This window comes from Grammomys surdaster, unplaced genomic scaffold, assembly GCF_004785775.1.
Source record: "Grammomys surdaster isolate TR1022 unplaced genomic scaffold, NIH_TR_1.0 271, whole genome shotgun sequence".
Classification (NCBI taxonomy): Eukaryota; Metazoa; Chordata; class Mammalia; order Rodentia; family Muridae; genus Grammomys; species Grammomys surdaster.
The window spans coordinates 3,783,719-3,795,554 of NW_021604712.1; positions in this window are offsets into that span (position 1 = coordinate 3,783,719).

Genomic DNA, 11,836 nt, shown 5'->3' on the forward strand with positions numbered 1-11,836 from the left:
AACACTTTCTACTTAAGGTAGACACTTTAAATGCTTCAGCGAACTAACCAAATCTTCAAAACTAGCTACTGTTCTCACCTTTATTTTCTGTCAGCCACACAGAACTCCATGACATACATTGAGACAAGGAGATGATAAGTTAAGGTTACATAAAAATGTCCAGAAGATTGAGAAGTTTAAAATTTACATTTTCCCAGATATGCCTGTTTATATGTATTATCTCATCCCATTCCCTTGCAGCTGGGAACTCCCTGTAGGGGGATTCCGACTATGAGAAGAAGTAATATCTTATCTTACAACTCTGGGTGTTTTATTCTTATCATGGAATCATATAGACTCTGACATATGTTCTTCACTTGTGATTTTAGTTTCCCAGTAGAAAAAGCAGAGGCATCTTTATTCCATCCTTCAGTTGTTGGACACTATGCTTGCTGTGTTCTATATGCAAAACACATTCATTTACTTGGCTGTATCTTTCTGTCCAGCCTTGTGGTTTGGCACAGACTGTTCCTGCCATCTGGCACATACCCATGTCTGTGCTTCTGGCAAATGTCTGTTCATCTTTCCACTGTACTTTTCCCTACAACCTTATCTCACCCTGCTTAAGAATTAGCTACAGCTTTATGTGCCCTCCCCAGTGCTTCCTTGTGCTCACAGTCCTAGAAGACTTATTTACGTTGGCTTCCCAAACCAATCTCCAGCCGTTTCACATATGCAGACATGGGTAGGCTTAGATTTTTTTAAACCTACTTTTCATAAGGTTTCTCAAATGCTTTGACTCCGCTTCTAACCCACTGTTCAAAGGTAGGAGAGAAAAGATGGTAAATAGGACATGGGGATAGGGGCCTGTTTAGAACTAGTTCCTGAGGGCAATTCCAATCTCTGGTAGGATACCAACAGTCCAGTTGTGTCTGTATGTTTGTGTTGACCTTCTAAATTAAAATGTTAGCAATTCATAAGGTAGCATACATCTTATTCATCCTTTACTGTCAAGACTAGATATTTACTGTCAATGACTGGAAAACTGAAAAATCTTTCTATTTTGTTGATACATGAAATAACTCAGCAGAAACATAAATAACAAATTTATTAAAAATACAGTGCATTACAGAAGTTGCCTTTAATGCAATGTTTCATCCATGTTAGGCATCTTCCTACTTTCCTGGCCTGTAACTGTAATGATCTTACGATGAATTTGCTTACAGTCTTGGTGGTTTGATTTCATGGTAGTCTTTCAGCTTTGGATGATGTTGGGGAAGTGCATTGGTAGATTTGGGGTATTTATTATTTTTATGGGTCTATGTGTGTGTGTGTGTGTATGACAGAGAGACAGAAAGAGAGAGAGAGAGAGAGAGAGAGAGAGAGAGAGAGAGAGAGAGAAATGTTCACAGGTATTTGAAACAAAGTGTGAAGTGAAAGATATTCTGGTTATGTCAGGTGATGCAAACTCACTCACATGTTGTTTTGCTAATGCAGACTCATGTTTTGTTGAGGCAAGACCCGTGGGAGGACACACGATGTTTAGAGAGAGTATAAATATGACTCAATAGACAGGTACAGTGGCTTGCCCAGCTAGTCTTGCAAAGTTTCATTGGTCTTGAGTCATTTCTGATCTTCACTTCATTGAGAGAGGCAAGGCAGAGAACTTCCCCTGGTGTCCCAGCTGGTCCTAGTTGCTCCTACTGACTCCTGATGATTAGATAGAGGCCTGGCTGCTTTTGCTAGATCTTGCCATTGTTGGGTTTCTGGTTAGGTACCATGACACTACTGAGTTGGACTGCTGGTATCCTGACAATGAAAACTGGAACCACCTCAAAGAACTACTTCTACACAGGTCCACATTCCTTTGTTCTATTTACCATCTTTTCTCCCCTACTTTGGATAGTAGGCTACATGTGGGTTGAAAGCATTTGAGAATACTTATTAAAAGTAGGTTATAAAACAATATAAACCTACACATGTGTGCATGTGTGTGGAGGCTAGAGGTTGGTTTGGGAAACTAAGTCTTCCCCCGATTGCTAGACCCATTTTTCGGTGAGATAGAATCTCTCGATTGATCCCAGAATTTGCTAATTGCCTGGCTTAATCTACCCATCCAGCTTACTCTGGAGATCTTCTGTCTCTGCCCTACCAGTGCCAAGCTTACAGGCAGCCTCCATGCTTGGCTGACATTTAAATGTACTCTGGTGATCTCATCTCTGATCTTCATATATGTGTGACAAATGGTTTACCCACCGAACCAACTCTCATCCCGGTGTTGGATACTGACTTGCTAAGTGTTGCTTTTGCTAATCAACTACCTGTTCAATCTTTGCACCTTCCAGGGGAGGATGTATCTTACTGATATTGAAGGAAATTCAAGGATGACATGTACCGTAAGCAAATATTTCGCCTAGTCATTTATGTTGTAATTGGAACTCTGGGGATTCAAAATTAACATCGCAGTCCATGAGCTTCCTTTACACACTAGAAACAGTTCAACCCTCAACTCCACATGGTTCCACTGTGCTCTATTTAAATGATCCTTTGAAAGCTAGTCAATGTACACTTTTCCATGGATCTGTATTCCCCTGGGAACGTGGGAATATCACTTCAGACCAAGTCCTCAAGGATGGCATCAAGCACAGAAGTCAGGGTATGGGTTCGGGGCTTTTTAGCTTATTTTTCATATGACTTTTAAAAATAAGCCTAGGCAAAGTTGTCCTCTGAGCACTGAAGGCTATCCACTTCCATGGAACTTTTTCCCCAATTCACACTCAGACTGGACTTGTGTTTTCTGGCAAGATTTTAGTTGAGGAACTGGCACAAAATTTATGATAGCTTTCTGAGCACCTCCAAATTCAATTTTCTCTGCTGTTGTGATGCCTAGTACATACTGATGCACCCCAGGGTGCAAGTTCACTTCCAGCTCCAACAGCTCCTGGAAGATGCTTGTCTTGCTTCCTTTTGGCCTTCATATCCTTGGCACTTAAACAGAAGGTGGTTTATTCCTTACAGAGTGCAGACGTGGAATAGCTTGACTACATTTTCTTGATTGTGCTAAACAGGAAAATCATTTTCTTCACTTCATGAGGCCCTCTTCATACCCTTCTCTCTTCTCTCTAGCCTTTCTCCATCATCTTTCCTCCCCTGTCTTTGAAATTATTTGAGAGTTAGAAATACAAAATCATATCATTACCTAAGAATAAAGAATTTCATTCCAATAAATATGCCTGCTATTTCCTTCTGTGATTTTCTGCATCAGCCAAGATGTCCAACATAACTCTGAACATGAGTGATGGAACAGACATCTTTGGTCCCAGCTGAAGGGAAAGAAGTTACATCTTTTATCATAAGCTGGAATGCAAGCTAGATTCTTTATGAACACATTCTGTATTACATGGAGAACATTTTGTTTCCCAGCGTAGAGCAGCACTTAATATTAATGACCATTTACTTCTGCTTTCTCTAATTTATTTTCTCCTTTTCTTTTCTACTCTTTGGGAGAATTACATAGATTTATTTTTAGCTTCTAGTCCAACCTTGTAGAATCTGAACAAACCTTACTTAGTCCTAACTTTATCGTTGTTACTGGATTTGCCTTGCAAGTGTTTTGTTAAAGATTTAAAACTCCTATTGATAAGGGGTTGTTATCTCTAGTTGTCTCGCCTGATGATGACTGCTCTTGTTGGTGCTCTACTTCAGCCACATCTCTACCACTTTACCAGGTACAGGGACAGTGGTGACTTAAAACGAGGAGCTCATTTTTGATACTTTATGTTCCTTCTGGAAATTAGAATTATTGAGTCAAAGCAGGGGCTTTTAAGTCTTTGAAAATAGGCATTGCTCCCATGAAAACACAAAGATTTTCTTCCTGCCATACTGTATGGTGGCATCTTTTTCCTCTGTATAAAAGAAGGCATCATTTGAATATGAATATTGAATTGAATATGAAGACTATCCCACATGAACTGAAATGTGTTTTATCACCAGGAAAGTTGAATAATATTTTATCTATTTATTGTGATCGTTTACATTCTTACATATTTTTCCCATGGGCATTATTTCTTTTAATTCTGATGTGGATGACCTTTTTTATAAGATCTAAATCATATTTTCTGAAAATTACCCCAGCATGTTACTTTCTCAGCATCTTCCAGAAGCACAGTTAGAAGTTGTGTGAAACGTGACATGGTGATAAATTGTTTCTACAGGTAGTTCTTTCAAATTTGTCTTGAGAACTCTAATGTCAACATTTATGTTCTGGGATATGGTTATAAATTGGAGAGTAATTTATTATCTTCTATAAAAATAGAAAGTAATGAATAAACTTTGAGAAAACAGCTATGAAATCTCCTCACTGGCTTCTGTGTGGCTAAAAACCGGTATTGAAAACTTGGCTTGCTTTTGACAGCCTCTAGCTCACCTGTGTGAGTCTAGTCCTTTCTTCCCTGTGTCTCATCTCAGTAGTACTGCCCACCTCCACCCCATTCCCCCATAGAGTTCACATAGGCTTATCTGTCCAAACTCAAGAACTCTACTTACTTTCTCCCTTTTACCTGGATTCACTGATCTTCTCTTACAGTGCTTTATGGTTTAAGGCACATGAACAACAAATGTGAGGTGAACATCTTTTTTTATTTTTTTAAATTTATTTTCTATGACTACACTATAGCTGTTTTCAGACAAATCCAGAAGAGGGCATAAGATTCTATTACAGATGGTTGTGAGCCACCATATGGTTGCTGGGAATTGAACTCAGGACCTCTGGACGAGTAGTCAGTGCTCTTAACCACTGAGCCATCTCTTCAGCCCTGAGGTGAACATCTTAAAGAATAGCTTCCTTCTAGGAACTCCTACAGTTTTAACATATGTCTTAGTGGAATCACTGAAGCAGGGGAAAAAAAACGTGGACAAGATTGAAACATATGCTAGGAATTGCAACAGGAAACTTGAATTTCAGAATCATGGATCCTAAGCTACCCATGTAGTCTTGGATAAGGAATTTATAATTTCTAGGTCTCCAGAAGATTATCTGAAAAGCATAATGCATAGAACATACCTTGTATATCTTGTTATTGAGAACATAAAATAATATTATGTGAAAGCAATCTATTATCAAAGAAGTTGGGATAGCCCTACTGTGCTGAGGCTGATCTGTCCATATTGGTCCTTTATATTCTAAGAGTTGCAAAGTACATATAGAGCCAAATGAAGCATCAATATCTCCCAAAGATTCTCATTATTCACATTAATCTTAAATTTCACCTTGCCAAATCAATCATTACTAATATTCATAAGGATATTCCATCAACCCAAACAATGATATCATTTTCTTGTTATTGTTGTTGCTGTTGCTGTTGTTGCTGACTTAATCTGTTTCTTTGGAATCTACCTGTATGTTTAGAATGGATTATTGTAACTGCTCTAACTTCTGGCATGGCAGGGATACATAATTTCTTACGATTTGTTTTCTTTTTCTAGATGATAATTTTGAGCGAAGGTTAAAAAAAATAGCCAACATGGAATTTTGGGATGAAAAAACATGGACATAGGAGCACAGAGTCCCCTGGCTCAGCTGACGTCAATGTTGCTGTTTGAAGGAAGCCATTGATCTATAAACAAGACTGACATCTTTATGCCTTGATTTGTCTAGTGCTACTTGAGTTCCTCTCCTTGCTCATACCACCTGGTAGACTCTCAGTTATGTACTGTCCTAGCATCTCATTCCCAACGTGCCCCTATCTCTTCATGATTCTTCCAGAACAACCTAGCCCATGCCCCTTTGAGCCTTGTATTACATGTACTACATGTATTACATGTCACGCTTGATGTCAATATGCAATGTCATGTTTATATTATCAACATAGGTCCCATCCTTGCACATGAGCGTGGCTCCTAGCCCAAGAAGCATCAGTTCTCATACATGATAAAATCCTCTTCTTTTGAATGATTTTCTAAACTGAATCACGCTCCAGTGACCATATATTCTTTACCGGTCCTGGTCCTCAGCTTTCCCTTTCAAGCCTTCATTGCTTTGCTGTGATTCCAGTGTCACATGAGCAGTCTGGTGTGCATTCCTTCATTCTTCATCAATAGGTTATTTCTGTTTGCTTCATTGTTCTTTTCAGATATAGCCATCGACCCTGTGTTGGTGGAAACAATTTCTCCTCTATAGAGTTTTTTTGTTAATACTCTAGAAACTTCAAATGTAGTCTAGACACCCGATCTCCTGGCTTTAAACATGTTTGAGAAGTTGCGTGTTCATCACTTGTCTTTGAACTCTTTTAATGGATCAGAGCTCTCACTTCTAACTTGGGGGGACTCTATTAAAATTTCATTTTACTGTTTTCTGTCTTATTTGAAATTCAGGATAAATGAGCTCGAAAGCACCCACAGCTAAGGTGGCTGGTTGCATGAGCCCTATCAGGAGGTGAAAAGTTACAAGTTATGATTCTATTGTTTACCTAGCTCCATTGTTTATCTAGCTAGCATACTTTATCTGTAGTTTTTCCTCTGGCTTTCACATGGACACTCATGCATTCCAATGTGTGATGGCAGTGACCGCACTAACTCATTTCACCAGTGTGACTCTAATTGTCCACCTTCTTGTCAGCCGTTTCTATTGTGAAGGGTGTCATTTCCCTAGTTTCTTTTTCAGTCTGTTTATCTTTCATGTAGAGGAAGGTGACTGATTTGTTTGAGTTGATTTTATAACCAGCCACTTTGCTGAAGTTGTTTATCAGGTTTAGGAGTTCTCTGGTGGAAGTTTTGGGGTCATTTAAGTATACTATCACATCATCTGCAAATAGTGAGATTTTCACTTCTTCCTGTCCTATTTGTATCCCTTTGACTTCTTTTTGTTGTCTAATTGCTCTGGCTAGGACTTCTAGTACTATATTGAATAGGTAGGGGGAGAGTGTGCAGCATTGCCTAGTCCCTGATCTTAGTGGAATTACTTCAAGTTTCTGTCCATTTAGTTTGATGTTGGCTACTGGTTTGCTGTATATTGCTTTTACTATGTTTAGGTATGGGCCTTGAATTCCTGATCTTTCCAAGACTTTTATCATGAAGGGATGTTGAATTTTGTCAAATGCTTTCTCAGCATCTAGTGAGATGATCATGTGGTTTTTTCTTTGAGTTTGTTTATATAGTCGATTACATTGATGGATTTCCGAATATTGAACCATCCCTGCATTCCTGGGATAAAACCTACTTGATCATGATGGATGATTGTTTTGATGTGTTCTTGGATTCAGTTTGCTAGAATTTTATTGAGTAATTTTGCATCAATGTTCATAAGGGAGATTGGTCTGAAGTTCTCTTTCTTTGTTGGGTCTTTGTGAGGTTTGGCTATGAGTATAATTGTAGCTTCATAAAATGAATTGGGTAGTGTTCCTTCTGTTTCTATTTTGTGGATTAGTTTGAAGAGAATTGGTATTAGGTCTTCCTTGAAGCTCTGATAGAATTCTGCACTAAAACCATTTGGACCTGGTCTTTTTTTGGTGGGGAGACTTTTAATGACTGCTGCTATTCCTTTAGGGGTTGTGGGACTGTTTAGATGGTTTATTTGCTCCTGATTTAACTTTGGTACCTGGTATCTGTCGAGGAAATTGCCCATTTCATCCAGGTTTTCCAGTTTTGTTGAGTATAGGCCTTTGCAGTAGGATCTGATGATTTTTTGAATTTCCACAGTTTCTGTTGTTATGTCACCCTTTTTAGTTCTGATTTTATTAATTTGGATACTGTCTCTGTGCCCTCTGGTTAATCTGGCTAAGGGTTTATCTATCTTGCTGATTTTCTGAAAGAACCAGCTCCTGGTTTTGTTGACATTTTGTATTGTTCTTTCTGTTTCTATTTGGTTGATTCCATCCCTGAGTTTGATTATTTCCTGCTGTCTACTCCTCTTGGGTGTATTTGCTTCTTTTTGTTCTGGAGCTTTTAGGTGTGCTGTCAAGTTGTTAGTGTATGCTCTTTCCAGTTTATTTTTGTAGGCACTTAGAGTGATGGGTTTTCCTCTTAGCACTGCCTTCATGGAGTCCCAAAAGTTTTGATATCATGTGTCCTCATTTTCACTAAATTCTGAAAAGTCTTTAATTTCTTTCTTTATCTTTTCCTTGACCAAGTCATCATTGAGTAGAGAGTTGTTCAGTTTCCATGTGCATGTGGGTTTTCCAATGGTTTTGTCATTTTTAAAGACCACCCTTAGTCTGTGGTGATCTGATAGAATACAAGGGATTATTTCAATCGTTTTATATCTGTAGAGGCCTGTTTTGTGACCAATTATGTGGTCTATTTTGGAGAAGGTACTATCAGGTGCTGAGAAAAAGGTATATTCCTTTGTTATAGAATGAAATGTTCTATAGATATCTGTTAAATCCATTTGGTTCATAACTTCTGTTAATTTCAATGTGTCTTGGTTTAGTTTCTGTTTCCATGATTTGTCCATTGCTGAGAGTGGGGTGGTGAAACCCCCCACTATTATTGTGTGAGATGTAATGTGTGTTTTGAGCTTTAGTAAAGTTTCTTTTACGTATGCAGGTGCCCTTGCATTGGAGCATAGATGTTCAGAATTGAGATTTCATCTTGGTAGATTTTTCCTTTGATGAGTATGAAGTGTCCTTCCTTATCTTTTTTGATTACTTTTAATTGAAAGTTAATTTTATTGATATTAGAATGGCTACTCTAGCTTGTTTTTTGTGACCATTTGCTTGGAAAATTGTTTTCCATCCTTTTACTCTGAGGTAGTGTCTGTCTTTGTCACTGAGGTGCGTTTCCTGTATGCAGCAAAATTCTGGGTCTTGTTTCTGTATCCATTCTGATAGTCTGCGTCTTTTTATTGGAGAATTGAGTCCATTGATGTTAAGACATATTAAGGAAAAATGATTGTGGCTTCCTGTTATTTTTGTTATTAGAAGTAGAATTATGTTTGTGTAGCTATCTCCTTTTGGAGTTGTTGGAAGATTACTTCCTTGCTTTTTCTAGGTTGTTGTTTCCCTCCTTGTGTTGGCGTTTTCCATCAATTATCCTTTGAAGTGCTGGGTTTGTGGGAAGATATTGTACAAATTTCGTTTTGTCATGGAATATCTTGGTTTCACCATCTATAGTGATTGAGAGTTCTGCTGGATATCGTAGTCTCTGTTGGCATTTATGTTCTCTTAGAGTCTGTATGATGTCAGTCCAGGCTCTTCTGGTTTTAATAGTCTCTGGTGAGAATTCTGGTGTAATTCTTATAGGTCTGCGTTTATATGTTACTTGACCTTTTTCCCTTATTGCTTTTACCATTTTTTCTTTGTTTTGTGCATTTGATGTTTTGATTATTATGTGATGGGAGGCATTTCTTTTCTGGTCTAGTCTATTAGGTGTTCTGTAGGCTTCTTGTATGTTTATGGGCATCTTGTTCTTTAGGTTAGGGAAGTTTTCCTCCATAATTTTGTTGAAGATATTTACTGACTCTTTAAGTTGGGAATCTTCACTCTCGTCTATACCTATTATCCTTAGGTTTGGTCTTCTCATTGTATCCTGGATTTCCTGGATGTTTTGGGTTAGGAGCTTTTTGCATTTTGCATTTTCTTTGACAGTTATGTCAATCTTTTCTGTGGTATCTTCTGCACATGAGATTCTTTCTTCTATCTCTTGTGTTCAGTTGGTGACGCTTGCGCCTATGATTCCTGATCTCTTTCCTAGGTTTTCTATCTCCAGGGTTGTTTCCCTTTGAGATTTCTTTATTGTGTCTATTTCCATTTTTAGATCCTGGATGGTTTTGTTTAATTCCTTCATTGTGTTTTCTTGCAGTTCTTTAAGGGATTTTTGTGTTTCGTCTTTAAGGGCTTCTACCTATTTACTTGTGCTGTCCTATACTTCTTCAAGGGAGTTACCTATGTCCTTCTTAAAACCCTCTATCATCATCATGAGAAGTGATTTTAATTCTGAATCCTGCTTTTCTGGTGTGATGGGATGTCCAGGGCTTGCTATGGTGGGAGAACTGGGTTCTGATGATGCCAAGTAACTTTGGTTTCTGTTGCTTATGTTTTTGCGCTTACCTTTTGCCATCTGGTTAACTCTAGTGTTACCTGCACTCACTGTCTTATTGGAGTCTGTCTTTCCAGTTACCTTGCTCTTGTCAGAACTCCTCAGAGTCCAGATGTCTCTGTGGTTTTGTGATCCTAAGCTCCTGGGTGGAAGAACTCCTGGGACTCAGGCTGCCTCTGGGATCTGGAAATCCTGCTGTTCTGAGTGCAGTGGTTCCTCTAGGATGGCTCAGGATTCAGTATCCCCACAGGAGCAGACCAGCTATGTGTCTGCCCTAGCCAAAAGGACCAGGCAGGGGCCGAATATATGAATTTCTTAGTTCATCTGGTCTCTTCTAGTGCCTTGTGAGGGTAGCTTAGGTTATTCGACATTATTCCCATTTCACAGAAAGAATGAAGACCTGGGGACTTTGAAAGATACCAGGAAAGTGACTGAGTAGGTCAGTGGTCCAGACTGAGACAGGAAGTGATGATTGAGTTGTTGAATCTTTTGACTCCAGCATGATTTACAAAAGTGTTAATTTGACAAATCAGTTGACAAGACTTTGTGGTGATGATCTGTCCTGTCAATAAAGTAATGTGAACTAGGATTCCTGGATCAGTACCAACAACTTAGATACTATGTTTCAATATTGGTCACCTCAGCACATTATGGAAGCCATCAAGACTTTTTTTTTTCCTGTAAATTTTCTACGTATTGTCATGGGCTACCTCTAGCTCTACAAATAATCTATTTAATTTCATTCCAAATATTTTATCTTATAGCTTAAATCAAAGAAATGTATCTCAGGGGAAGGAGTCTGTCATATGCAACATGTTCCTTCATTTAGAAACTCACTCATTCTTTCACAGAAACTTGTTTCTCTGGCTTGTCTGTACACTATGTGGTATTCTTATTAATTGACTATTATTTTCAAAGCCACAGAAAAATAGTGTTAAACATACGTAAAAAAAAAAAAAGGTAAAAGAAGATTCAAGCAACATGTTTAATAAATGTCCTAGGATCATATCTGGAGATACTATAAGTGGAATTTCCTTTGGAGATCTGTGTAATGGCTTATAAATTACCCCCTTATCTGCTTACTTTTAATGTTGCTTTAGGCTTTTTGTTAGGCTATAGTGCTGGCTCTCTGGGGACTTTGATGGAACAGTGTGGGCAGTCAGCAGAAGCCTCTGTCAGTGCTACAGGGTTTTGATGATCCAAGTGAAGAGGGCTGGGTGCTCTCCGTTGAAATAGACTGTTAAGAACTTTGTCAAAGAATGAACTCTTCCTGTAACCCACACCTCATTTGTCACCCTGATGGGCTGAGGAAAAGTGACATTTACAAACGGAGAATGAAAGCACATCTATTTCCCCAGCCTGACACCCTGATATAATAACTATTTACCTTGAGAAAGACGCGCCGCGAGTTCCGATTCTTGTGAATCTTCTCAGTTTGGCACTTATTTTCTCACTCTGTCAAACAGCCCCAGATTAATGGAACAATTTGTTCAACAAATCATATTAGTAGAATGCACACAGGGTAAAGAGAGAGAGAGGTAGGGGAGTAGAAATTCTTTACTCATTCATGGCAATGGCGTCTCTGCAAATAAAAATGTAGTTATGTCTGACATTTACAGAGGGACGAGGCTAAGGGGACGGGTGTAATGACTTCGGGCAGCAGAGAGAGCACTGGGTAAGAATGGTAGTACTCAAAGGGGAATACGATAAAGTTACACAGAACATCTAGACAGAGCTTCCTTTTGGAATATATCTGTCAAGCAGCAGAATTGACCAGTGAGAGAGAGAGAGAGAGAGAGAGAGAGAGAGAGAGAGAGAGAGAGAG